Raw genomic sequence first — 27,320 nt, 5'->3', positions numbered from 1 at the left:
CGGATCTGTCAGTCACCAAGATTGACAGGCGTGGGATTAAGGTTAAAATGCGACTGTTTAAAATATAATACACATATGTTCATTTAACCATTCCCATTTTAATTGTAATTATCTCTGCTATGTTCTCCTTGGTGTTCTAGCTCCTTCTGGTACAATCATGGGATTAAGGAGACAGCATTTTAATCCACAGTACGACACAACCTTGCTCCAAAATAAGTGAAGATAATTGAGTGCAAATGATCAAAGCAACGTGGTTTTCGCAAGCGGCGTGCACCCCGGGATCGGCAGGCGTGGCGGAACACGGAATTGTCAAGCTACTCTGTTTTTTGTTTCTTTTAACTTTTGTATGATTTCGGTCTATTGGTTCACTAGATGTTTGGGGGCCGATGTCTCGGGTTCTCCCGCGTCACCTTGAGGGTTAACAGAAGAGGCGAAAACCGCCGTATTACAATAATATAGTGGGTGTGTCTATTGAATAGACTTTAAAGCGACAGCGGTAACGCTGTTGGGAGTCTGCTCTGATGCTCGTGATTAGCGATTGGGCAGTCTCTCGAAAGCACAACTTTCTGTCTGTGAGCTGCATTGCCACAGGAGAGCGAGCGGGATTGCTGCTCGAGTCTTCCACTCTCTAACGAGGCAGAATCCCCGAAATCTGAGTGTGTGACAGAAAAACAGGGGAAGACCTAACTGAACGTCTGCAATATTTGTGGTAGGAGGAAAACGATGATCGGAAGTTTGCTGGCGATGTAACTAGGCTCTCAGCGGAGGAAATGGTCGCTGATGCTAGACTAGGGTTGTGACATCTCAAGAGAGTCTGTCCGCCGCCGCTGTAATAACCGAGACTCACTGACAAATTGGAGTTGCCTAAAGCAATTTTAAATTCGGTACTCGTTTCTTTTTTCCCTCTCGTTGATTTCAGCCGCTTCCCGCCTACCCGTGGCTGGTCTGTCTTAAATGATAAATTCAATTTTTAACTCAACTTCTGCTGCCGAATGGAAACCGAGTAACTTCCTGACCGATAGGACTTAACAGATCCGAGGGAGTACGAACTAACCAGAGCTGCGGACGGTAGGTGTGGAGTCGTTGTTAACTCTTGTCGCTAACTACGTTTCCTATTTCATTACCCGGTGTAGATTCCTCCCGGGATCAGCCGCTTGCAATTTGAGATAGTTAATCGCACCTCAGATCTCTACCTCGGTCCTTGTATGTGCGAAAACAACTTGTAACAATACCCAGTTTTGATTTGATTGCTGTCTCCCGCGAATAAAGTGTACAATTCCAATCACTCGGTACGACCAATCTCACCCACTGCTAGATTCGAAAAACATGACGGCGCTTTGAACTAAATTACCAAAATTGAACAGCACCAAAGCTGCTGAATGTTCAAGTGACTTGGAACAGAATCAAGTTACCTCGGTTATTGCGAATAAAATCGACTTTAATGCCCAACCCGCTGAGTCTTCAAGGCGTTAACAGACAATGAGTTGGTCATTCCCAGCCCTCCGGTTAGATTTAACTCCACATTTTTTTAACCAGGTGAGTCCGGGACATTTGTTCCTGCTCAGGTTCCAGAAACACGTGGAATTTTTAAAAAAGCAAAAAAAAACTGCAGATACTAGTGATAGGAATTTTAAACCGGAAAGCGCCGTAAACACTCAGTAGGTCGGGCAGCGGAGCCGACGCCTCGGGTGGGTGACGGCCGCAGCTGCCCGATCCTGGCTCCGTCTGCCTGCCTTGTATGTTTTACACGTGGGACCGGTGTCAACGCTGACACCAACCTGTGGCGCGAAACATTTCTTCAGAGCGGGGCTCACCGCCGGCATTAAAATAATTTTATGTTGACGAAAAACGAGACTATTTTGGCCTTGCATTTGTTCCTTTTGAGACGGTGACCCAGGATGGGAGCATCTGGGATCTGGAGTCCGAGGTGAAGCCAGTGAAACAGTGTGTTTCCCATTGAAACCGGTGTACAGTTGGTTATAGATGCTCAGTCTTTTTTATTGTGAGAAAATGTGATGGAGTGTCGCTCCGAAGCGAATATCTCGCCAGGATCTCTGTTTCAGGAGCGACCGACCCGTTTTGGAAATGTACTCTCCACATTATGTTTGGCCACCGAGTGTTCGCGCTCTTGCCCATCTGAACTGTGTCTGGCTCCACGACGGGAGAATTTCGGCACAGGATCATCTGACACCATCTTACTGACTCTTGCACTTCCAGAGGCGCCGCACTTGTCCAGTCCGTCTCCATTGCTTGAATGTGTTTGTGTTTGGCGTCAAGGCAGTGTTTAATTCCAGTGTGTTGAATATTCTTCAACATCCTCTGTGTGGCCCCATGTGGTGACATAATCTGGAGGCATCCTGCCGGGACATTCTGGCAAATTTCCCATAACATTTGAGAGTACCTTCATCAGGTAAAAAAAAATCAACCCATTGACTTCGCGAGAATTTTGGCATAGGTGATAAATGTCTTGTTGACAATAACTGCATCCTGTTTATTTTTACTAAAAGAAAGATACTTTGTCACAATTTTCCTCTAGGACTCTGCGTCATGTAATTTTCTTACTTCATCTGGAGAGAGCCTGCTGTGTTAAAATAATCTGCCTTGCTGTCCACCATAATGAAAGTGATTACCATTCAGAAGTGCTTAATTGGTGATGAATTGAAAATCCTGGAAGGTTGTAAATGCCTCTTATTCTTCTGTTTGAAGGATCGCCCCACTGATTCCTGGAATGGTGGTGTGTTACATGAGAGATGTAAAATTTTTTAAAGGATGATTTTATTGACCCATGAGGCTTGACAGGACAGATGTGAAGATGATTTTACCCTGGCTGGCCTAACTGGAATCAGAAGTTATAGTCTCAAAATATGAGGTCAGCCATTCAGAAATGAGATGGGGGGAGTTGTCTTCACCAGAGAGTAGTGAATATTTGGGATTGACCACCTGAGGAGATAATGCTTAATAATTTTGAGACCAAGATCAGTAAATTAGGGACAATAAGGAAATTGAGTTAAAGAGAAGCTGTGATCTTTCTTAATACCACTGCAGAGGCTGGACGGCCAATTCGAGCTTCTATTTCCCTAAAATACCAGCTCGCAATTGGCACTTCATGTGCACCTTTTTCCATGATGTTTTCTATGCACCTGCGAGCATCTGTATTTAAATAAAAATCCCTTTGGCAGGAATAACACTGCTTCATTTGTGATCTTTGACACTTTATTGAAGTACATTTTACATTCTTGATACCAGCATTTTTTTGCAAACAACAGGAATTCTGCAGATGCTGGAAATTCAAGCAACATACATCAAAGTTGCTGGTGAACGCAGCAGGCCAGGCAGCATCTATAGGAAGAGGCGCAGTCGACGTTTCAGGCCGAGACCCTTCGTCAGGACTAACTGAAGGAAGAGTGAGTAAGGGATTTGAAAGCTGGAGGGGGAGGGGGAGATGCAAAATGATAGGAGAAGACAGGAGGGGGAGGGATGGAGCCGAGAGCTGGACAGGTGATAGGCAGAAGGGGATACGAGAGGATCATGGGACAGGAGGTCCGGGAAGAAAGACGGGGGGGGGTGACCCAGAGGATGGGCAAGAGGTATATTCAGAGGGACAGAGGGAGAAAAAGGAGAGTGAGAGAAAGAATGTGTGCATTAAAAAGCCACCTCCACCTCGTACCCCATCTGTTACTCTTTTTAATGCACACATTCTTTCTCTCACTCTCCTTTTTCTCCCTCTGTCCCTCTGAATATACCTCTTGCCCATCCTCTGGGTCACCCCCCCCCCGTCTTTCTTCCCGGACCTCCTGTCCCATGATCCTCTCGTATCCCCTTCTGCCTATCACCTGTCCAGCTCTTGGCTCCATCCCTCCCCCTCCTGTCTTCTCCTATCATTTTGCATCTCCCCCTCCCCCTCCAGCTTTCAAATCCCTTACTCACTCTTCCTTCAGTTAGTCCTGACGAAGGGTCTCGGCCTGAAACGTCGACTGCGCCTCTTCCTATAGATGCTGCCTGGCCTGCTGCGTTCACCAGCAACTTTGATGTATGTTACCAGCATTTTTTTTCTTGTTTTTAAATTTTTTTGTAAAGTTCGTGCGCCCCTGCGCAAGGTGCTTGCAGGAACTAGATTATGAAGGGATTATACAACATTGTAGCCTTGAGTACAAAAAAAAAGGTTTATTCTTCTGTGAAATACTCTAGTTTGAAAGCTTGTAGAAATACTTAAAACATTTAACATAGTGATAGGTTTAAAAAAGAAATTTCTCATTTGCTTACCTGTGCGTAAGAGACTTCTACATACAGCAATATAGTAGATGAACGTGACCTTAAGCCCCAGCTATCTGTGTCCAGTTACACTGCACATCTGCCTGCCTCTGGTCTCCATCCCTCCATTCTCTGTCTGAATGCCTGTTCTTGACTGTTGCCATCATATCTGTCCCACCACGCTCCTGACAGCATTTTCCATGCAGCTACTAACGTGCTACTTTAAAAAAAAATTTTGCCTGGTAAATCTCCTTTGAACTTTTTCTCCTCTCCACCTTTGAAGCTATGCTATCTAGTACATGACATTTGCATCCTGGGGCAAGAGTCTTCCTGTCCATCCCATCTATGTATTTATTTACGGATACAGCACGGAACCTTCCAGCCCAGCGTGCCGCACAGCCCAGCAGCAGCACGCCTATTTTAGCGCTAGCCTAATCACAGGATGGTTTACAACAGCCAGCTAGCCGGTACGTCTTTGGACTGTGGGAGGAAACTGGAGCACCTGGAGGAAACCCATTTGGTTTGTGGGAGGAACGTACAAACTCCTTACAGGTGGCACCAGAATTGAACTCCGGAACGCCCTGAACTGTAATAGCATCACACTAACGGTTGCACTACCATGGCGCCCTTGCCTCGCCTAATTTTATAAGCTGTGGTTAGATTACCTGTTGGCCTCTTGTGTTCCAGACGAACAATCCAAGTCAGTTCAACCTCTCCTTGCACTCCAATCCAGGCACCATCCCACTAAACCGCATCTGCGTCCTTTTTGAAGTCTCTGTATCCTGTGCATAATGCAATGCAGTGATCAGAACTGCAAGTGATAGTCCAAATGTAGCTTCCTAACTTGTACTTGACACCCCTACTGAGGCAGGCAATTTATCACCCTGTCTACTTGTGTTGCTACTTTCAGGGAGCCAGAGACTTTCACACTTTACATTTCCTGTTAATTCTTCCCTTGCTCTGATGCTAGCATGCATCATTTCATTTTGTTGGAGTTAAATTCTGTCGGCTATTTTTCCAGCTGCATTCTCATCTAGTCTGTATCCTGAATCATTTGACACCTCCCCTCTAATCCCCCAATTTTGCCAGTTTGTCTTGTCTGCTGATTTGCTAATCAGCCCATCTCAAGGGTTAGCTTTATTTGCCATGTGCATTGACATGCATTATGAATTTCTTACTAGCTCTTCTTTCAGTTAGTCCTGATGAAGGGTCGACAAAACGTCGACTGTACCTCTTCCTAGGGATGCTGCCTGGCCTGCTATGTTCACCAGCAACTGTTAAGTGTTTGGCTTGAAATTCCAGCATCTGCAGATTTCCTCGTGTTTGCGTTACAAATTTGCTGTTGTGTGTTGGTCAGGGAGCAACATGCAACAAAGAGCAACAGCATTTATCAATTATAAAGAATCATATAAATCATAGGTTATGTAAATAGTATGGATATGGAATCAAATGTGCATATTTACATTGGAAGTATATGCTGATATTTACTATGTAAATAGCATTATAAAAATAGTTTGGTTTTTAATTGAAGTTGCAGGAATTGTTTAGGGGAAGGGGTACAGGAATTGCAAGGCGTCTGACTGCAAGATTCTGCAAAGGATTATGAAGTCTGCTGAGGATCATTGGTGTCTTTCTTCCAACATCTAGGAGACTCATCGGGGCACTGTATACACAGAGCCTTTAGCATTGTCGATGATCCCTCCCATTCGTCCAACAATCCATCAGGCAGGAGGCACCACAGTATTGGGACATGGATTGCTAGGATGGGAAACAATTTCTTTTCTCCTTGTCGCCACCCAGTTCTCATCATGTATGATGTGCCAGTGGCATTACACTGTTTGCTTTTTAACTTGTGTTGTGAATTCACCTTATTATTTGTTGATTTATTTGGGATAATGTTACTTTGTTTTATGTGTGAGCTATCGGTGCTGTGCACTTTGGTCCAGAGTGGGTAGTGTCCGCAATGATTTATCTTGCCTGCATTGTTCTGAACACATGCAAGTTCTGCAGTGATTGTAGTCTGCAGCCAGTGATCTTTAGTACTGATGTGCACCTTTGTCATAATGATTTTTAGCTCCCAGCGCTGATCCTTGCACAGCACTCTGGGTCACGTCTCCAGTCGGAATAGCAACCTTCTTCCAGTTCTACTGTCTCTGTGGCCAAATCAATTTTGAATTAATGTACCAAGTCTTTATGGATCTTGCCTGTTTTAATTTTCTGGATCAGTCCACCATGAAAAACCTTATTTAAAACTTTAGTGAAGTCCATATATACAACATCTGATACTCTGCCCTAAATCTAAGTAATCATCTTCCAGAGAGGTCAGCATTAAGGTTACTCTGAGGTCATTAGGTTTGCTTTGGCCTCTTTTTTTTAAAAACTAGGTTAGTTTAACCATTAAGTATTAGAGGATCAATAAATTGTTACATCTGTAATACTATATTGTGCACCTTACTGTGTGGTGGTTGCTATGTGATCTTAAAGTTAAGTATAGAATGATTTCACACTGGTATCTTCACAGTACAGCGTTATATTTGAATGTGAAAGGATGTTAGCACCAAAAGAACAGCTCTTTTTTGCAAAGGTTACATTGTTTTTTTTAAACCAAAATGCCATTAGCAGACAAATTTATTTGTGTGTATCATCAAGAGAATATTCATCATTCCCAGCATGTGCTTTTAGCACAGGGATGGTGGTTAACATGCAGTTACAGAATGCATGTGTAATTTTTAATTGTACAGTTTGTGCTCTAGAAATGTGAAGTAGCCTCTAGCTTATCAACATTAAAAGGTTTTTTGTCTTAAATTGACAGCCGTGAAGTCATTTACCGAAGCTTCAGTGCTAGCTTCTCTTTCTAGTTTAAGAAAGCCTTGTGTTTTACGTAGCCCTTTTAGGACTGTGATGATGCAGAGCACTTTACAAAAGGGGCTACAGTTCAGATTGTGATGTAGATGAGTCTTCAGCCAAACACTATCCAGGTATAATGCTCGTTCTTTACTTAGATAGTTTATAGTGCTCCAAATGTGGAGCAGGTCCAATAAGTAAAGAGGTCTGGAAGACTCTCGAAGCACTGTGCTGGTAGGCAACATCTGTGGAGTGAGAAATGGAGTTCACACTGAAGGTCGAGAGCGCTTTGTCAGAATGGAATTTAAAACCTGTAAAAGGCACGTGGACCGGAAAGGTCTAGAGCAGGGGTTCCCAACCTGGTGTCCACGGACCCCTCAGTTAATGTTAGGGGTCCATGGCATTAACAAACCAAGGCTGGGAACCCCTAGTTTAGAGGGCCAAATGTGGGCAGATATGAACAGTGTAAGTGGGAATCTTGGTCAGTGTGAACCGGCTGAGCTGAGTTCCTGTTTCTGTGCTATATGGCTCTGGCTGTATTTGGAGTCTGCAGTTCCAACAACTGCACCCCTTCTCCAACACTAAGTACAACAGGTTCCTGCATATAATACTCCCTTTGCAAAGCTGTTGATAAAGCATTCACTGCAGGAGTTGCAGTGTACGTATTCTGATAGCCTCGTCTTGCATCCTTTAGAAAATATGGGTGCTTTTATTCCAAAATACCTTGGTACATTATACTATTTTTAACCAGTTAAAAGAAAAAGTGTAATTATATTCACATAGTGAGAAACAACTTGTATTTTCAAAGCAATTTTCATACCTTCTTCACCAAAGCATTTTGCAGCAGATGAATAAGTCAAGTCGCTTTTATTGTCATTTCAACCATAACTGCTGGTACAGTACACATTAAAAACTGAACAACAATCCTCCAGGACCATGGTGCTATCTGAAACAACACAAAACTACACTAGACTACGTGAAACAACACAAAACTACATCAGACTTCAGGCCCTCACGGGGCTACATAAAGTGTACAAAACAATGCAAGACAGTACAGTAATTAATAAACAAGACAATAGGCACAGTAAAGGACAAATTACGATATAAAAATGTAAATGTAAACAATGTTTTAGCAGGAATTGAGAAAGAAATGAGCAAAAATTGCAAAGGGAGTGGAGTGGTGTTCAGTTGAGTGTGTGTGTGTGAAATAATGTAGCAGCTAAGCTACACTCATTAGCATTCATGGGAAATTCATGGGGCACTGGCGAGACCTCATTTGGAATACTGTGTGCAGTTTTGGCCTCCCTATCTTAGAAGGGATGTACTGATATTAGAGAGAGTTCAGAGAAGATTTACGAAGATGATTCCTGGAATGCAGGGGCTAACATATGAGGAGCGTTTGTCGGCTCTTGGGACTGTATTCATTAGAGTATAGAAGAATGAGAGGGGATCTCATAGAAACATTTTGAATATTGAAAGGGTTGGACACAGTAGATGTGGAAAGGCTGTTTCCCTTGGTGGGTGAGTCCAGGACAAGAGGCTATAGTCTTAGAATTAGAGGGTACCCATTTAAAACAGATGAGAAATTTTTTTAGCCAGAGGGTCGTAGATTTATGGAATTCGTTGCCACATACAGCTGTGGAGGTCCGATTATTGAGGGCGTTTAAGGAGGAGATTGATAGGTATCTAATTAGTCAGGGTCTCAACGGATATGGGGAAAAGGCTGGAAATTGAAACTAGATGGGAGAGTAGCAACACACATCAAAGTTGCTGGTGAACGCAGCAAGCCAGGCAGCATCTCTAGGAAGAGGTACAGTCGACGTTTCAGGCTGAGACCCTTCGTCAGGACTAACTGAAGGAAGAGTTAGTAAGAGATTTGAAAGTGGGAGGGGGAGGGGGAGATCCAAAATGATAGGAGAAGACAGGAGGGGGAAGGATGGAGCCAAGAGCTGGACAGGTGATTGGCAAAGGGGATATGAGAGGATCATGGGACAGGAGGCCCAGGGAGAAAGACAAGGTGGGGGGGGGGAAACCCAGAGGATGGGCAAGGGGTATAGTCAGAGGGACAGAGGGAGACAAAGGAGAGAGAGGGAAAGAATATGTGTATAAAAATAAATAATGGATGGGGTGTACATAAGGATTGGATAATTATGTCTGCGGGCAGGAACAAGCACGAACAAATTGGGATATAAACACCTTCAATGGTTGGTATATAGGCTTGTATGCAACATTTTGGACCAGTGGAAATGGTCCAGAAGGGTTGTATGGAAACTATTATTACCATTTTTCTTAACAACTAATTTCATTACTTAGCCTAATAGGTTAGATTTACCACAGTACATAATTATCTATTTAAATGTTTATTTTGCTTTTATATCATCTCAATGTGTACTTAAGAATGTATAAATAATTGTAGTTTTATACATATAAAAAAATGGAAAAGGTTATATGTGTGAAAAAAGTACATGATAATTGTGAACTCCTTATCCAAATAAAAATAAAATTAAAAAAAAAATAATGGATGGGGTACGGGGGGGACGTGGGGCATTAGCGGAAGTTAGAGAAGTCAATGTTCATGCCATCAGGTTGGAGGCTACCCAGACGGAATATAAGATGTTGTTCCTCCAACCTGAGTGTGGCTTCATCTTTACAGTAGAGGAGGCCATAGATAGACATATCAGAATGGGAATGGGACGTGGAATTAAAATGTGTGGCCACTGGGAGATCCTGCTTTCTCTGGTGGACAGAAGCGGGAAGCACAGAATCAAATATCGCTATGGTGATTGTACGTTCTAGTATCAATAGTTTAGCCACAAAGTATAAAGTATCTCCACAGCCTTCTAAGGAAGTAGCTACACTGTCATGCTTTCTTTGCTATTACACCATTTCAGTTTAGAAATCTCTCCCTCATGTTCCCTTTAAGCATTTCACCTTTCACCCAAAACCCATGACCCCTAGTTCTATTCTCACCCAACCTCGGTGGAAGAGGCCTGCTTGCATTTACCCTAGCTATATCTCTCATAATATTGTATACCTCTATCAAATGTCCCCTCACTCTTCTACACTCTAGGGAGTAAAGTCCCTTATTCAACCCTTTCCCATAACTCGCGTCCTCAAGTCCTGATAACATACTTATATGTTTTCTCTGCCCTCTTTCAATCTTATTGACTTCATTCCTGTAGGTAGGTGACCAAAGGTGCACACAGTGCTGAAACTTTGGCCTCACCAATGTCTTGTACAACCTCCTGTAGTTAACACGTTGACTAATGAAGGCCAATGTGCCAAAAGCTTTCTTTACAACCCTTATCTACCCATGACACCACTTTCAAGGAATGATGGGTCTGTATTCCCAGGTCCCTCTGTACTACCACACTCCTTAGTGTCCTACAGATCACCGTGTAAATTCTATTCTGCTTTGTCCACCCAGAGTGCAACAACTCTCACCTGTTTACTTTAACTTCTGTCTGCCATTTACAATTGGTAAGAATTATCCTGATTATCATCCAGATCGTTGAGATAGATGCCAAACAACAGTGGGCCCAACACTGATCCCTGCAGCACACCACTTGTCACAAGCCTGCAAACAGAGGGGCAGCTATCTACTACCACTCTGGCTTCTCCCATAAAGCCAATGTCTGATTCATTTTGCTACCTCATCCTCAATGCTGAATGACTGAACCTTCTTGACTGACCACCCATGGGAGACCTTATCAAATGCCTTGCTGAAGTCCATGTAGACAACATCCACAGTCTTGCCTTCATCAGCTTTCCATGGTAACGTCCTCAAAAAAAACTCCATTAGATTGGTTAGACACTACCTATCACGCATAAAGCCATGTTGACTATCCCTAATCTGTCCCTGTCTATCCAAATAGGTGTATATCTGGTCTCTTAGAATATTTTCCAATAACGTGCCCACTACTGATTTCAGGCTGAGCAGCCTACAATTTCTTGGGTTATTCTTAGATCCTTTCCTAAACAGTGGAATTATATGAGCTATCCTCCAGCCCTCCAGGACCTCACCTGCTGTCCAGTACTTTGCAGATACGTCTTGAGTAGTTAAATGGGTCAGACTTTTTCGAACTCTCTTAAAGTTGTCTAGGACGTTTACTGAGTCACTGCAGACAGAAAATGCCTTTAATCATGCAGTGTATATATGAGTAGAGAGTGTTTTGTCAATGTCAATTTAGAATGTATTTATGTCAGAGTCTGTACATGTATCAGGCTAGATTGTGTTTGTCAGAAGTATCAAAGCAAAGTTGTCTGCATGTCTGGTAAATATGCAGAGTGTGATTTTGGTTCGTACGTGCATGGATGAGATGCTAGGAATTCCAAGTGCAATTTGCTTTGTCTGTAAGGAGGATAGTTGAAGCTAGTTACTGAGTTCCTCAGTCTGACGAGCGTCTATGATGTGAAGCATTTTGTGGCATCTGAGCTGCTTCAATGGCTACAGTGATGTTGGGACTGGTATTTGACATGTCTAATATAACCCTTAAAGCAGTGTATCTCTAAATATTGCTTCCAGCAGTGTAAGATTTAATTGGTGTGATATTTCATAAAGGGATAATGTCAACAGTAATATAGTGATTAGCATGATCACTTTACAGCACCAGCCAGGGATCAGTGATCCCGTTTTATCCCTGCTATTACCTGTAGGGAGTTTGTGTGTTCTCCCCGTGACCGTGTAGGGTTCCTGCTCCATTCCAAAGACACAGGCGACGAGTTTGTGTGTTCTCCCCGTGACTGTGTGGGGTTCCTGCTCCAGTCCAAAGACACAGGCGGGAGATAGTGAGTTACAGGCATACTGTGTTGGCGACAGAACTGTGCGTCACCATAGTTTGCAGGCTGCCTAGAGTGATCCTTGCTGATTTGATTTGATGCAGACAATGCATTTTACTATGTTTGATGTACGTGTGACAAACAAAGCTAATCTTTTTTTCTTTTTACCTCCTTTGAAAGTTTGATCTGTTGATAGACTGATAGCCAATTCTGCGGATGTTGCCTTACGTGATAATTGTTTTTCTTTCAGAATTTGGAGATTGCTGGTTTGTTTTATTATTCTCCCCAGGTTGGGCAATTCAGGGAAACTTTGCTTGTTTGATCTATCTAACCTTTTTTTTCCTGCTGTATACTCTATAGGGAAATTTTAATGACTGTTTCAGTTGATGTTTTACTATCACTTAAAGGTATATTCTTTTTCTTAGCATTGATTCAAATCCAGAATCGTGCTTTCTTGAATGCAAGACAGCAGCAAGGATGGTTTTTCAGTCCCCTGCTGTGCCAGCTGCAGCATAGTTGGCATCTTGCCTACAGATATTTCCATTAACATTCAGTGTGAAATTTTTGAATAGGGTTCAGCAAAACTGGCAACAGTAACATAATCTGTTTTGTCCTGATAAAATTACAGCAAAGTAAATTTTGCAAAGTATGCTATTATATTTGTGTAAATTTTTATGTGAAAGTTGTTCCATTTCATTTCTTTGTAAAAAGTTGCCCACCACAGAGAAGAATTAAATACATCTTGATCAAGAGTGTTTGTACTAACCTGCATCTCCTGAAATCAATGCCCAAGTCCATTGGTAGATTTTACAGTTTTTGTGTTCAGAGCGGACATTGACATTAAAGAGACTGGTTGTTGTATCCAACAATGACACTGAAACGTGTGCAGAAGAATTTTTAAAGTGGAAAAGCCATTGCACTCGGACAGTTCTGTTGTCCCACTCTCGAAACTCTGGGTCCAGTGGTAGGAGTAGTGGTCGCAACTGGTAGCGTCTTCCTTGGTTGCAGTGGGCGACCATGACTACTTCTGTGCCTTGTCGTGCCATTTGCTCTCCTGGAAGGCGCTGGCTTTGTGTGTTAGAATAGACATGTCCCCATCTCACTGGGGTATGTGGCTGGCTGCCTACCCTCGCCTGGTTTAGCCGCCTACTGAAGCAGTGAACGAGATGGGAGAAAGGTAAACTAGTCCACCCAGTCTGGATATCGGGACATGGTGCAAACTGCTGTGTGCACACCACTGCTGAGGCCCCCACACTGCAGCCAGCCGATCCCCAGGTTCGCCTGTGCTCTCCGTGTGCTTAAGATGGCAGTCGCCATTCGCAGTTTAGGATTGCGAAAGAAAATGTGCTCCATGGGTAAGATTTCAGTAGATGTGTAATGTATTTGAGAACTTGGGATAGGGCATGCCCTCTGGAGGCTGTCGGAGAAATCCCTGTCAGGTTGGGTCCATTTCTGCATTTGCTTGTGTTGAGCGATGATCATTGGGAACAATAATGAAACGCAGACATTGTGGTAATTGGCTTTATTTTAAGCATCCCAAATTTAAACACGAGATTTGCTGCTCTTTATAAAGCTGCCACTCAGCTAATATTTCACCAGGAGCGGAATAAAGTGTGAGAAAATTCCCAGGTTGTAGGTGGGTTGTTGCTCTCTAAGTATGTTTAATTGTGTGGGTTTGTAAGTGTAGACAAGAGGGGTAATAGCATGAAACAGGCAGCCTGGCAGTTCCATAGTGAGAGTTTCTTCAGTCTCTCAGCAAAAGGTGCTAATTGTGTCGTAAGGAAGCCTCTTTGCAGCTTCTGCTCTCGCTGACTCAGGTCAATGTTTATACAGGTTAGATCCCTGATATCTTCAGCATTAATAGCTTAAATAAATCTGCTCAGTTTCTCTCAGAGGTCCCACTCGAAATACAGCCACAATGCTAACATCAAAGCATTCAGTTTCTTGTCTAATTTGAACACACGTTCTCCCACTGGCAGTCTAACAGCATCATGTTGCATCTTTAGAGTCATAAGGAGCTCAAGAATTTGGAATCAGAAGTGAAACTGGAATTGCTGGAAGAACTGAGCAGTATCTGGCGGGGGCAGAGGAAAGATTTGTTAGCTTCTGGAGTTGAGACCCCACATCAGATCCTTAATTTGTTTGTAAAACCACTTTGTAACTCCACAAAGTGCCACCTTCTGCAGTTGGGTGAGACCAAAACTGTGAGTATAAGGCACTTAATATAGTGCTATCTATTTAAGGATGGAGGTTTGAATCATTGAATCTAGAATATATCTGTTATAGTTCTGAGACTGAAGAATTGACTATCCAATTCAGATTTATCACATGTACGTTGAAAGATAAGTGAAATGCATTGTTGCCGTTAACAACCCACGCCCATGGAGGTGCTGGGGGCAGCCCCCAAGCATCATGACGCATTCTGGCAAGGTAGCAAGTCCACAGGGTCCAGCAGAACACAAGCAGCAACAGCAAAACAAGACAACAGTGAAACAAGCTATTTCCCCGCTTCCCACACAGGCAGACTTCCAACCCCAAATGAATTCTTGAAAAGAAAACTTTGGAAGAGTGGCCAGAAGTTTCAAAGGTTAGACTTATTTGTTACATGTACTTCAAGGCATACAGTGAAATGCATTGTTTGCATAAAATCAAATCAGTGAGGATTGTGCTGGGAGCCTGTAAGTATCTCCATGCTTCCAGGTCTAGCATAACATGATCACAGCTCACAAACCCTAACCCGAGCATCTCTGAGTTGTGGGAGGGAACGTGGACATGCAGAGGAAACCCACATGGTCATGGGAAGAGCATACAAGCTCCTTAGACAGTGGTTGGAATTGAACCATGATCTTACAGCTAGTGCTTTAATAGAATTGCCCTAACCTCTGCACTACTGTGTTGTGCATTATTGAATGTTCTATGCCAAGTTCACCCCCAAACTATTTGAGGAAGTAGTGACTGTAAATGCCATGAAAATGCTTTAGTGCAGTTGAAATGGCATTGATGGCCCCCATTGTGATCGTTCATGCTCTCTTGGAGCAGGTTATGGAGGTGGGACTATCCCAACTTTACTTGTGCCAGTGAAAGTTATTAAGACAATGTGTCTAACTAAGGCAATAGGTTGGTCTGATTAATTTGGAAGCCTGTTTGAAAATGTATCCATTATGGGTAGATAGGTGAGATCGTACAGGATGCCAACAGTACCTCTGGTTTTGTGTTTCTGTATGCAAAGGAATGCCTATTTTAATAACTTGTGTACTCTGGATTTCTGAGAATGGGACATGTTTTAAATTCCTTAATTATGCAATGAGTTATTTTTGAAGTGCAGCGTTAATATAATGAATCTCTTTCCCACGTTCACCCTTGGTGTCAAAATGTCATCATTCATTCTTATCCAAATACCCAAATAAAATTGTTTCATTTCATGGAAGCTAGGCTATGAATTTTCAGTTGGCCAATTAATACCTTTCACAGATAAATGTGCGACAATTTTAACAGAATGTAATCAATTTGTTTATCTACAAGGCACAAATATTTGCGAATGATTAATATATCCCTCTTTATTGCTACTTTAGAAGTGACTATCCAATTTTTTTTTTTGAGCCTGTTAGATTATATCATCCAAGAGGGGATCAGAAGGATTTTCAAATCAGCTTCATGATGGAATCCAGTGACTGTTGGACTGACCACTGCCTAATTTCCTTTAACAAACCGGAACCAGCACACCTGTCAACATAAATCACTGTCAATAGTCTACTGTGGTAATTCCTCACAGGTAGGTGCCTCACAGACAGTCTGTGGACTCATCCAGCAGGAGCCCCAGAATGACCTGAGCATTATGGCCTGACCTGAAGCCTGGCATTGGCACCAAGAAGAACTAGGACTGCATTAATGAGAATGACTGGGAGATCGAGCCAGCTTATTAACCACTCAACACAGGCCTCTTAAAGGACAGTCCTGCAGGCATCTGAAGCATACAAGATCCTGAGAGACTTTGCTACAGTAGATGTGTTGATGTTTCTTCATAGAAGATGCCACCCATAGCAGCATTGCAGTTAGCATGATGCTATTACAGCTTAGGGCATTGAAATTCAATTCCAACATCATCGGTAAGGAGTCTGTACGTTTCTTCCCATGGAGTACGTGGCTTTTCTCTTGGTGTTCTGGTTTCCTCCCACAGACTAAAGTCAAGGCTAGGGTTAATTGGGATGGGGGTGGGTGCTGCTTGAAGGCCCAGCAGGGCCTATTCCATGCTTTATCTCAATAAATAAATACAGAATAAAGTTGTCCATTTAAGCTGGAAATGGGGTGAACTCTTTTTTCTCTCTTGAGGACTGAGTCTTTGGAGCTGGTAGGTGGTGTATTGGCATCTACACCAGACTTTGAGGTGAGTGGTCCAGGGTTCGAATCCGGCCGGTTCCTTGCACACTTTCCGTCTGTGCTGAGTTGAGCATCGAGCTAGCAACTTGCCCTCGGCTAGACAAATGCTAAAGAAACAACAACATTGCGCAGGTAGGAACAGCAACAATGAGTCTTTCATCAATGAGTACATCAATGGAAACTGCCTTTGAATATTTTAAAGGCAGTGATAATTACTTGACAAGTAAGGAGGTGAATGGTTAATGCATGTTCAAAGTTAACTTCTTATCAAGCTACATATATGTCACCATATGCAATGGTGAGATTAACTTTCTTGGGTGCGTACTTCATAAAACAGTTTATAGAATTATAACTACACAGCACAAATGAAAATGGATGTGAGGTTAAGATTACAGCTGAATCAGCCCAGGATCTTGTTAAATGGCAGAACTAGCTTTAGACAAGTGTTCTACTCCTGTTCCACATATTGTATGTGTAGAAGAATTAGTCAATGCAAAGAATACAAGAGACCCAATGACTTGTGGACAGCCAGGACCATGTGTGGGCTCATCAGCATCATTAAGACTACCTGTGTTAACCAACCAAAGCCCCTATCCCACTGAGAGCCAAGAGCAGAATGGAACTTCTCAAGTTCAGAGACACTCAGCATCTGCAAGACACACACCGAAGCCTCTCCATCCACAACTCTGAGCTTGATGTTGATGTTTGTACACAAGCTGTCAGCCAGCTGAGGTGGGGGAGAAAGTCATCTGTCATTGCTATGAGGCTCTCCATGATCTTTCTCCCAGCATGATCTTGTTTTCCCCCTCCTCATTTTTTATACCTCTGTTAAGTCATCCCTTCTCTATCCCAAGGATATCTAGTCTCCTCATATCTGAAGTGTTGCATCATCCAGGTAAATCTCCCAAGTATCCTCTAGTGAAAGTATGTCTTTTTTATAAAGTAGTAACCGAAAGTGCATTCAGTACAACAGCATAACTAACTTTTTTCTATAAAGATGTATCACAACTTATTATATTTGATACCCCAGCCAACAAAAGTATATTGTATGCCTTTTGAACCAGTTTGTAACTCTATGCCTTCATGGTCCAGCAAGGTATCTCTGCTCATCAGTACAGGTTGAATGCTCCTTATCCAAAATGCTTGGGGCAAGATGTTTTTCAGATTTCCGATTTTGGAATATATGATAAAATAGCTTGCAATCGTCATCCTTTCCAACTCTGAATATATCTGCTTTGTAAGCAGTCCTTGTTCATCACACGTATGTACTTAATGATAAAAATTATTACATACTATTTATTTAATGAAACACGTGTGCAAGGTTACCAAAGTAGCACAACAGCATCAGGAGAATACCTGAATCAGCTGTTGAACAACAATAACAGCAGGCTTTCAGTCTTCACCTACCAATGTCGTGCTTTGATTAAAAAGTTACAGTACACAGTATTTGTTTTTTTTACTTTGTTAAGGTTTTATGTAAGGTATACAAACGGCATTGCCAACTTGTTCTGGTGTTAGATTTTCATCAGCAATGATCCTGGCAAACCTCATCAATGAATTTCTCTGCTGCTTTGTGATCAGCAGAAGCTTTAAAAAATTTAATGCCGTGCCTCTTAAATTTCTGTGAACAGCTTACTTAATATTTAAGTAATATTTTACATATTATTTAATTATTGTTTTATATTGCTATATTTATACTCTATTCTTGGTTGGTGCAACTGTAACGAAACCCAGTTCCCCTCGGGATTAATAAAGTATGTCTATCTATCTATTTACAATTACCTTCAGTTTTCAAGTTGTCACGATAGATCTTTGCTTGTTTCATGATCAGATTACCATTGTGGCACATGTTCTCTCTGGTGCCTACTAATTCACCCTTTCAATATTCGATTGAGATCTTCATTTTTCAGTTTATGGAGTGTTTTTCTATTTTTCATTAATTTCTGCTCATTACATATGTGAAGTCACGTCTCAGAACTGTCTATGGTGCACAGAGACTTCTAAACCTTCCCAGTGCCTTGTGAAATTTTCCATTTAAGACATCATGTCAGCACTCAAAAAAAAATTGTATTTCTGAGGTTTTCAGGTTTTCAATCTTCAGACGTGGTATTCAACCTGCATTTCCTAGAATCATTTTCCATGTCAAGGGACTGAAGAAGAAGAAGACAGCCTCAATTTAATTTCCAACGTGTTTTGAACTAGTGCAGATATATATGGTAAGGAGTGCAGTATTCTGTAATATCATAGAATTAGTAGATTTTGAGGGACCAACATGACTGACCCAGGAAGCATTCATGAAATCAAATCCAAGTCCAATTTTGGCTGTTGCAGTTGGATTGTGAGTTCTGTTAGTTGCTCAGTATCACTGAATTTTGGATAATCAAAATAATGATGAATTTTAAATGTGGTCTTCCTGTATCATGTGAAACAAACAGTAAATTGATATGAATACAGAACCTTCCAAAGTTGGAGACTAGCACAGAATTCCAATACTTGGCTGTTCTCCTTATCTATGTGTTTACCCAAATCCAAGGAAAATATTTATTCAGTTGAATAATCTTGTGTATTTATAGCAAGGTAACCTAAATTACTTTATATATGTAATTATTGTGGCTTCCTTGCTCCTGATTCTTTCCCTTGAGCAGTAATTGAAATTATTTTGTTTTTTTCATAAGAACATTTTTTTAAAAAAAGGGAACAGAAGTAGGTCAGTAAGCACCTCAAGCCTAACCCCACCATTCAATACCCGTAGTCATCACTGCTCCATCTACATGCCTCAATTTTAAACGACTACACCCTAATCTGGGAACTGTTCCCTTGTTCAAAATTCTCCCACTAGTGGAAACATCTCACTCCATCTGATTACACGCCCTAAGGTTCTTGTGCATTTCAATAAAATCATCCCTGATTATTTTAAGCTCTGAAGGATATAATTTAATTTTTTTTGCCTTATTTTTGATAGGATGACCTTCTTATCTTGAAATTAGTTAAGTGAATCTCTTTGGTGAATTCCAGTATATCCTCAGCTACATTTTTAACACCTTTGCTGCCTTTATCTGTCCATGGTATGGACTGGCCATCATCCTATTGTTTGTTCTGTATTCCCTGCCTCACTTGCCATCTTCAGTCTAGATTTCATCTGTGAGGTTAAAGAAATGGAGATCAAGGATGGTGGAGAGATTTGAAAATGGAGAAATTGTTAAATCAAAAAATATTCTGACAGGGCAATGTATTTCTGAGATTTTCAATTGAAGGGCAATGGCATGAATTTGGATACAGTGAAAGGTAGGTACTGAGCGCAACTTTATGGAGACTGAAGATAGGAGATACAGGAAAAGATTGAACAGTTGATTCTAGAGGTAAGGACTGGATGAGGACTTCAGCAGCAGGTGAGCTGAGCCATGGTTGTCGGGGAAGGAAGTGAGTGTGTAGCCCCCCTGGCCACCCTCAGGGTCGCTTGGCTCGCTGTCGTCTAGGGAAACAACCCACGGCCCTGCCAAACTGGGTAATTAATTTGTGTGGATGCTGTGTGATGTACCCCACCCTGCCCAAATAACCGACAATTTACCAGATACAATTAAATGATTTACAGTTTATAGATATTACTGGAACTATATTATTAATAGAGATTAAAATATAAAAGGAAAATAAAAGGCGCCACACTTATCAAAGTTCAATCTCTTTGTGCACAAAACAGTTGGAGCTCAAGAACCTTCTTCTTCACCCTGCGACCTCTCAGACCACCTCGACCGGCCGCCTGGGGCCAACAACGGTGGTCGACCAGACGCTCTACACGAGTCCGTCTCTGTCTCCCCTCCTCGCTGAACGCCCTCCTCGGGGTCCGACCCCGTTAGCGGACATCACAGCACCTGGTCAATCCTCTGTCTCGCTCTCCTGCCTTCTGCCCCAAAACCCCGTGCATACAAATCTTCCAGATACACCAAAATCATAACAACTATCCCAAATGGTTAATAGCACCCTGCTATCTGTAGTAACCCAAGCAAATGTCCAGCTACAGACTTTCTCATCATTTAACATAACAAAGAAGCATTCCCCAGTATAACATAACAAAGAAGCCATTTTAATTAGCCTACGCAGTAAGAGACGAAACCCCCTTACAAGTATATGGTTTGAAACTGTACTCATCCCCAAAAAAACAACAAGAAACAATTGGGAATAAGCATGGCAAAACAAAGATAATTGAGCCAGTGGCTAGGGAAGTTTGTGGTGAGGACTGGAAGCTAAACCGATTAGTTTTGTAGCAGAGACCAAAGACAATCAATGTTCAAAGTAATTTTTTTAATCAAATACATTATATGTCACCAAATACTACTTTGAGATTCATTTTCTTGGAGGCATTCACATAGAACAAAGAAATACGATATAATCAATGAAAACTACACTAAGATTGACAAACAACTAATGTGAAAAAGACAAACTGCAAATCCAAAAAAAAATCAAAATAATAATGTTGCTCAAATAATACTGAGAGCATGAGTTGTAAAGTCCTTGAAAATGATGACCCGATGTTCATGCCATGATTATATGAATTATGAATCGGTTATTCAGGTGATTCATGCCATCAGTATATAATGATCTATGTTCATGCCATCAGATTGGAGGCTACCCAGACGAAATAGAAGGTGTTTTTCCTCCAACCTTAGTGTGACCTCATCGTGACAGTAGAGGAGGCCATGGATTAACATATCAGAATGGGAAAAAAAATTAAAATAGGTGGGCACCGGGAGATCCTGCTTTTTCTGGCAGATGGAGCCTAGGTGAAGTGGTCTCCCAAATCTACATTGGGTTTCACCAATATACAGGAGGCCACACCGGGAGCTCCAAATACAGCAGATGACCCAAACACTCACAGGTGAAGTGTTGCCTCACATGGAAGGACTGTTTGGGGCCCTGAATTGTGGTGAGGGAGAAGGTGTAGGGGGCAGGTGTGGCACTTACTACGCTTGCAAGGACAAGTGCCAAGAGGGAGATCAGTGGGGAGGGAAGAATGGACAAGGGCTTTGCATAGAGAGCGATCCCTGTGGAAAGTAGAAAGTGGGAAAGGAAAGGTGTGCTTGGTGGTGGGATCCCGTTTAGATGGCAGAATTTCCAGAGAATTATGTGCTGGACACATAATACTGGTGGGCTGGTAGGTGAGGACAAGAGGAACCCTATCCTTGGTAGGGTGGCAGGAGGATGGGGAAAGAGCAGACGTGTGGAATAGAAGAGAAGTGGTTGAGGGCAGCATTGTTGGTGGAGGAAGGAAAGCCCTTTCATTGAAAAAGGAGGACATCTCCTTCATTCTAGAATGAAAAGCCTCATCCTGAAAGCAGATGTGGTGGAGGTGGAGGAATTGAGAGATTGGGATGGTGTTGGCTGAGAGAGATGGCAAAGGCTTGTTAATTATACCTCCATCCTCTTGTTGCCATCAAAGAGGTGGATATCTATCCTCGTGTAATTTGTGTTTCTAGGGAATCTTTTCATATTCCATTAGGTTCCTTTCTTGACTTTTCTGACTTCACTGTCTCAAACCATCCTCTCCCTTGTTGTCCATATACTTAGTTTGTGCCCTTTTGGTTTAAGTTTGCATTTATTCCTGGTTGTTTCCATTCAGTCTTGTAATGGATTGTTCAGGATTAGGTCAATCCATTCAACTATCCTCTGGTGAGGGTGAAGTAATTGAAATCCCATCCAAATCTCTTGCCCAAAATCTGATCTCTGGTTAAAGGTGCTCCGGCTAAAGAGAAAGATGTGTACTGTTTTTGGCCCTTGTCATTCTGTGCATACCAGTCAACATCTCCTCCATCTTCTCCAAGGACAGCAAACCCAACTATCCAATTTTCCATTTATTTCTAAAATGCCCAAAGCTGGGCAACATCTTGCTGAATCCCCTCTCAAGTGTGATCACATCCTATAGCCGAGTGACCAGAACTGCATGCAGTATTAATGTTTTGTTTATAGCAGATCCCTGGGCTACCAAAGGAACTACCTATGAACCGAATTTTCTGCAAGTCAAAGATGAACAATTCCCCTCAAAATTGAGGCCTATAATCTTTAGCCTTGAGCTTGGGGCCTATTTGTAAAGGGCAAACTGGGGAAGGCCAGTGTCGGTGAAAGGAGTGCTATTTACCAACAGCAACTTGTGACAAATCTTCATCTAAATTAAGACGTGTGTGTACAGATAACAAGCAAGAAGGTTATCATTGAGAGGTGGTGGCCCAGGATTTGTGATGTTTGATCCCTCTTGAAGGAGAGTTTGGCGAAAGCATTGGCCATTTCTGTCGGTGATCCCTGCATTGTTTCCTTCTCAGGAGGTTGAAGTACAATATGTGAGAGCAGAGTCTGGGAGAATTTGAGGTAAATTGGGTCACCACCAAGGACATCTTCAAAAGGCGATGTCTTAAAAAAGCGGCATCCATCTTTAAGGATCCCCATCACCCAGGACGTGTTCTCTTCTCATTGCTAGCATCAAGGAGGAGGTACAGAAGCCTGAAGGCACACACTCAGTATTTTAGGAACAGCTTCTTCCCCTCCACCATCAGATATCTGAATGGTGAATGAACCCATAAAACCTTCCCTTTTTGCTCTTTTCTTTTGTACTGTTTTTAAAAATATGCTGTGTTGTAATATTTGTCTATTTTGTGTATTGAACTGTACTGCTGTCACAAAACAAATTTCGTGATGTGTCATTTCTGATGCTAATGTGAAATCTGTAACCCGTGGACCCTCAGTAGTTGTGTCGTACATCATTGCTCATGTGTTCTGCGCCCGTGTTGGAAAGGAGAGTGCACTGCATGCCATCTTAATGACCTTGTCGATCCTGCTGCTTTCAGACATCTTTGGATGCATACTTGGATCATAACATTCATTATGATTATCCGAGCCTCGTGTTTAAATTTTAACAGGATTACCCTTTGAAAATGATCCATTTCCTTTGAAAAGGCTGAGATGTCTGAGCCTATCGTAATTGCACCCAGCTGAAATATTAGCTGATATGGATTCCGATTTTAGTGTACTTCAAATATTCCTTGTAAGGTAACAAATTGTAATGTGTTCTGCACTGTTGCATTTTAAAGGCAGTCTGACCGTTGGGTCTGTGAGCTGTCAGCATTGTACTGAATATCCCAAATAAGTCTGAGCAGACTTGAGTTGACCATTATTATTTATTCTATTTTTGAACTTTATATGTTATATTCATGACTTTTCAAAATGTTTCATCAAGCCACCTGAGGGAGTTTGAAACCTGGAACCTACTGGGGTGGTAGAGGGGGTAAACTCAAAATGTTTAGGAGTTAGAGTAAAACTCCATTAGTCCAATGCACTCACAACTTTGCACAGATTTTATGGACTATTGGATGCTATTCAAGTACTAACAGCCCAATATCTTTAATTAAAGATGTGATACAATATTATAATGAATCTTCTGATCAACCCAGGAAGTTTCAGGGGTGCTTGGGATCCAGGTCCCTGGTGAGGCTCAGGGTGCAGGAACTAGTAACTTACAGGGAAACTTGGCAAGCCTCACCTGCTGAGCCTGATGTCAAACCATCGGGATATAGTTTGTGCACTTGAAATGCAACCCCACAGAAGGATTTGGGCCAAGTTCTGGAAAATGGCATTGGCTCAGGACCTGTTTCCATTCTGGACGGGCCTGACTGTGATATTTCTTCTGGTTTTTTTTTTGAGGTTCTGGGGTGACTAAAGCCATGGGGTAGATGGTGAGATGTATTTCCTTGCATCAGCAGAGAGTATATGCTTAAAATAAAGGGTAAGATATGTAGAAGGGACTTGAGGTGGTTGAAACACCTTGTTTAAGGAGATGGGTGCACATGCAATATCTCATAAATATTTAGATTAGCATTTGAAATGGCAAAGGAAGCCACATGCTGTTATTGGAAAATGGGATTAGTATGGATAGGTGCTCAGTGGTTGATGTAGGTTCTGGGTCCTTTGTGCAATGTGACTCTAATACTCTGACTAGTACATTCTCAACAGAAATTTGGCTGCAAGAGTAATATTAAACACTTCTGGAAGTTGGATAAATTTAATTTCTCAAATTAAATTGAAGCCAAATTCCCACTATCATTATTTAGCTTGAACTTGCACTCAGTATCCTCTTTATGAGGTACATCTGTACACATGCTTGTTAATGCAAATATCTACACAGCCAATCGTGTAGTAGCAACTCGATGCATAAAAGCATGCAGACATGGTCAAGAGGCTCAGTTGTTGTTCAGAACAAACATCAGAATGGGGAAGAAATGTGATCTGAGTGACTTTGACTGTGAAATGATTGTTGGTGCCAGACAGGGTGTCTTGAGTATCTCAGAAACTGCTGATCTGGGATTTTTCACTCACGAGTCTCTGGCGTTTACAGAGAATGGTGTGAGAAACAAAAAAAGAATCCAGCGAGCAGCAGTTCTGTGGGTGATGATGCCTTGTCAATGCGAGGTCAGAGGAGAATGACCAGATTGGTTAAAACTGACAAGAAGGTGACATTAACTCAATTAACCACACATTGCAAGAGTGCTGTGTAGACGTGCATCTCTGAATGCACAACACATTGAACCTGGATGTGGATGGGTTCGAGCACAAACGGGCACTCGTGGCCACTTTATTAGGTATGAGGGGTCACTGAATGTACCTCAGTCATGATTAGTGTTGAAAACGACACTGATGATCCTGAGGCAGATTTGACTGAAGTGGATTTTTAACGAGGGACGAGTTTCGAGTTTCCAGTTTCCTTTCATCTCCCAAGTTGGTGGCCTGATGACAACTGCATGCTCTTGTCTGTTGCCACTGTACAAAGAGCCCTGATTAATGCATACTCTCCCAGACAACATACACTTGTAAAAAGGCCCTGCTTTATTTTGTTTTTAAACAAACATCTAAACCTTTTAAGCTGGGGATGCCAAGATCCCTCACACTTGAGATTTCTTCCTACTTATTAGATGGATCCACTGTGGTAGAACAATGGCCTTCTCATCCCTTGCCAACATTGCAGGTAGCTTAAGATCACTGTTAGTTTCTGAGTGCTTTTGCATTTTATTATAAAATGATTACTGTCAGAGTGGATTTCTTTTTGGGTAGATGATTTGTTAACACTTAAATGACTTTGGCCACCGGACTTCTATTTTAACTGTTTGACAAAGGACTGTGGATTGAGTCCACCACAACGGGCTTCCTAAAAGGTGTAAATACCAGATGCTTCTGGTGCCTGATGCTGTAGTTTCGAAGACAGTCTTATCTATACATCATAAATATTAATTGTCTTCTATGTTAGCACGTAAAATGCCAAATAAATGTGTTGTGGATTGAACTAAAGGCTGAGGATACCAACACAGACATGTTGGCGTCAGAAGGAAAGGATGAAATCCGAAGGTGTGATGTTTGTATGTAGCTTCAAAAGGAAGCATTGTCTGTAACTTTTTAAGTAGCGATTGCCTTTGTGTTCAGCATATAAATATCGAGCCCACATTTTAGCTAGCAGACCTTTCTGCGGAAAGCGTCTTGAGATGCCTGCTGTACTTTGTTGTGTCAAGTATTTGTATCTACCAGTGACTCTGTCTCTCCGGTAATTTCATCCACGCTACAACAATTACGTGTAATATCTTCCATTTCTCATGATATGGAAAAAGGCCGCTGAAACTGTGCCATCTGTCAGTGTAGCATCATCTATTCTATCCTCCAATCATTTCTCTGTAACTCACTCTCTACCATGTCCATCCATTCCTGACTGGTTCTTCCATTACCACATGTATTCGTCAGCATCATTATGTGTGGTGTTGTATGATGTAGATGATCATGGTCCCAAGACCATGATTAAACTTGGCAAATTTTTCTGCAGAAGTATTTTGCCGTTGCTTTCTTCTGAGGTGCACCAGGTGCTCCTACGACCACCCATCACCTGCTCCCATAGCTTCACGTGACCCTGATCTAAGCAGGTGCTACACCTTGCCCAAGGGTGACTTGCGGGCTAGCGGAGGGGAGTAGCACCCTACACCTCCTCTGTTAGAGATGTATCTCCACCACGTGTATTAGGAAACCAATTAACCCAGCATCCCGCACGCTTTCGGGATGTAGGAGGGAACTCTCACTGACACAAGGAACGTGTGCAATGTCGAAGTGGGAGTTGTGGTCAGGGCTGAGCCTGGATCGCTGGATCTGTGTGGGATCAACATTGTCTCACTGAGCCTCTGCACCACACTACCAGTAAAAGAATATAAGCTCTGCATTACATTTCCCCTAACATCTTCCTTCAGTGTACCTATAAGAGCCTAAGAAAAAATTTTTGCCAAGCACTTTTTTTTTGTTTTATAAGTAAAAAGATTTAGTGGTTTTTAATAACTAAGTACATAAGTAGATGTAAAAGGTTTTCCTGAGTCTAGATTGAAGAGATTGGGGTATGCAAACTATGAGAACCAGTCTGGAGGCTCCTTCAAGGTTCATAAGAATTTTAAGTTATAAAATGTAAAGTGAAAGAGGCTTGCCCCATTTTATCCCTTATCTGTCAATGTTATTGCTTGTAATATTCACAATGCCAAATGTAATGTTGTGAAGACTACTGAGAAATGGGGAAAAGCATGGCAGTTTATTGGACAAATGGAACAGGAGTAGCCAAACATGGACAGAAACTGAGAATTCTGTCATGTGATATCTCCATTCCAATTGCTGATTTAACTTTTGCATTTTGTGGGGCTCGAGCAGTAGAACCGTAGATGCATTGGAAGAGTTTAAATTTCAGCTCTTGAGTTTGTGTGAGCAATATGAGATGAATGCAAATAAACAGAAAAAGGATTTCAATATTTATTTATAATGTGACCTTTTAAGTTTGAATGGCACCCCCCCTCAGGGAAATTACATATGTGCATGTCATTTAGTGACAGAGGCTGCTTTGAGTTTGTGTTAGAGTATACAGATACAACAGGGTTTAAGTGGCCCAAACTGTATTTCTTTTGTAATGGAAAAAGGTAAATTTTAAAACTACATGATGAGTTGGACACCATCTAATGAAAGGCCATTGACCTGAAATGACAGTTCTGTAGATATTGGCTGACCTGCTGAGTGTA

At 41.9% G+C, this 27,320-nt stretch overlaps 1 protein-coding gene across 4 annotated transcripts in view; it reads left to right on the top strand.

Moving 5' to 3' along the window:
* Positions 1–222: 222 nt before the first annotated feature.
* cpne2 (copine II) overlaps positions 223–27,320 on the top strand; it is a 273,889-nt gene continuing 246,791 nt past the window's right edge. Inside the window, exons 1-3 of one of the 4 annotated variants that reach the window (XM_063066743.1) lie at positions 227–1,068; positions 13,881–14,078; positions 15,483–15,980. The gene's annotated coding sequence lies outside the window, so the exon portion shown is untranslated. Of the gene's footprint in view, positions 1,069–1,813; positions 2,411–13,880; positions 14,079–15,482; positions 15,981–27,320 lie in introns of those variants that run through there. The other 3 variants (XM_063066745.1, XM_063066741.1, XM_063066742.1) reach the window with 3 other exon arrangements.

Source organism: Mobula hypostoma, chromosome 14 (genome assembly GCF_963921235.1).
Source record: "Mobula hypostoma chromosome 14, sMobHyp1.1, whole genome shotgun sequence".
In the NCBI taxonomy this organism is placed as follows: domain Eukaryota; kingdom Metazoa; phylum Chordata; class Chondrichthyes; order Myliobatiformes; family Myliobatidae; genus Mobula; species Mobula hypostoma.
This window is presented reverse-complemented; position numbering and strand designations above follow the sequence as displayed.